At 49.0% G+C, this 2,304-nt stretch overlaps 1 protein-coding gene across 1 annotated transcript in view; it reads left to right on the top strand.

The window, feature by feature from the left end:
- SEZ6 (seizure related 6 homolog) overlaps positions 1-2,304 on the top strand; it is a 26,690-nt gene that overhangs the window by 5,818 nt on the left and 18,568 nt on the right. The window lies entirely within an intron of this gene.

Here is a 2,304-nt window from a genome sequence, read left to right as displayed (position 1 = left end):
AAAGAGGACTACTAATGCTATGCCCACTCTGCTGAGCTCCTTATAGGCAAGGTCTAAATTAATCCCCACAAAGTGGGCACGATTATCCCATTTCACAGATGAAACAGATTCAGAGAGGCATGTGACTTTCCCAAGGACCTTTCAACTGGTCAATGATGAAGCTGAGATTTGATCCTAGGACTCAAGAGGCCCTGTCCTTCCCCTGGCCCAAATCAACCTAGGTGTAGCAAATCCAAAGAGGGAGTTCAGGTAGGAATAGTTGGAGGGCTCCACCCCAACCCCTTTTCTCAGCCCAGCTCTGTCTGCTCCTGTAAGACACCCACCTGGAATTCTCCCAGTTTGGAGGAGGGGTCTGGGTTGTTGTGCATGAAGACAAAGCACTAAACCAGGAATCAGGAGTCCTGGCCTGGAGTCCTGGCATTGCCTTGAAATTACTGTGTGACCTGAAGAGGAACTCTCAACTTCTCTGATTACAAGGGTCTCTTATCTATAAAGTAGAAGCAAACGGCCTGTCCTGCCTCCTTTATTGAGGTTTTGTGAGATCTGAGAGGATAATGGGTATGAAAGCGTTTTGAAAACTGTAAAAGGTTTCATGGGGAAAATTGTGATTATCCTGTTGTTGACATGAGGGAACATGTAAACATGAGTGAGCACATTTATGTGAGAGTACACATAAATGTGCTCACTCATGTTCACAGGTACCAGGGCACAGGAACATGCTCACTCATGTTCACAGGTACCAGGGCAAGTGTTTGAGGGAGCTGTGTGCACTCAAGTGGGCCTGTCAAAGTACATACATGGGTGTTGGTGACCAGGATAGTGTAGTGGTGCATGGGGCTATGGTCAGCTCCAGGGAATGGGGGGCCTCAGGTACTGGGAGTGAGGCTCACACACTAGAGTCATCCTTGAGCTTATCTGCCTATGAGGGGTTGTACTAGAGCAATTGCATGCAAAGACTTGAGGCACCATCCCACCTATGAGTCACACCACTGGGACATGTTCTGAAGATCCAACTGACAGCTTCCATGGGAATAGACAGGCCAGTCAAGGCTGATGGTCTGGGGGTTGGTAGAGGGTGACCTGAATCCTCCCATGTCCCATTTAGGAAGGAGTCAGCTCCCTCAATGTGGCTATATTTCCTTCCTTAGACTGACACTATGAGCAGTGGTAGTCCAGAGTCCTATGGGAATTGTCCTCAGCTCCCTCAGCTTCTGTCTTCCTGCTGCCTGGCCCCTGGCTCCCCTCTTGTTACTGGCTAGGGGTATGAGAAGATAGCCCTTGTGAGCAGAGCTGACATTTCAATCTGTCTCCCAAGCTCTTCAGATGCCTGCAAATTGCATCAAGACTTCATCACCCGCCTTGTCCAACACCCAGCCCTGTCTGGCCTCTGTCAGGCCTAGCCCTCAAACAAGTAACAAATTACATTCCAGCTACTGCAGCAAGCCTGCAAATGGGTGCCTAAAACACAAGGGACCAGAGCTGCATAGATAGCCTCTAGCTAAGAACAAGGTACCTTCTGGTTGTGAGTCCTGGGCAATCTGGACTTACTCCACTCCATGCTCGCATCGCAACCCGCACCACCAGGCTTGGCTAGGAACCAGGCCAGCTTGAGGAGGCATTGCCTTCCCCAGATCAGAGGCAGCCAAAGGCCTCAGCTCCGTTTTCCCACCTTGATGGGCTTCTGAGCGGGGAGGATTGCTGGTGGGAACATAAATCTCAACATCTCGGAAAAAGCCAGGTCAGGCCAAAATCCACCTCCCTGCTACGCCTGGTAGTCCTGGGGCCTGGGAAAAAAGATGTCTAGAAGTCTATCTTCAGGTGACACACTGATGAGGTTGGGATAGAAGAAGTTGCCTTTTCCTCCAGCAAAGCAAGACTCTGCTACTAACACCTGTGTGACCTTTGCAAGTTACTTAGCCTCTCTGAGCCTCTATTTACTTATTGAAATTTTACTACCTACCTTATGCAATTATGGTGAGGATGAAATAGTATTTATAAATAATACAAGGCATGACACATTGTAGGTACTCTGTAAATGGTAATTATTGTTTTTACTACTGCTGCTGCTGGCAAAGCAGCAGGGTTGGGAGCTGGAAGCTAGAGGTCAAAAGGGTGTTTATGGGAGCTAGGAAAAATGCTAAATTCATTTCTACTTCTCTGCATTTGCTGCCTTAGTAATTTCCCAGCAGAAATGTCCTCCCTTCCTCCTTCTCCTCCCAGTCCTGCCTCCTTAAGGTGCTCTCAGACCCACCTGCTCCATGCGTTTTCCCTGAGCCTGCAACCCCTCTCCTCCGCCTAGAGGAT

Source organism: Pteropus alecto, unplaced genomic scaffold, assembly GCF_000325575.1.
Source record: "Pteropus alecto unplaced genomic scaffold, ASM32557v1 scaffold98, whole genome shotgun sequence".
Classification (NCBI taxonomy): Eukaryota; Metazoa; Chordata; class Mammalia; order Chiroptera; family Pteropodidae; genus Pteropus; species Pteropus alecto.
Note: the sequence above shows the minus strand (reverse complement) of the source record. Positions and strands in the feature narration are given on the sequence as shown.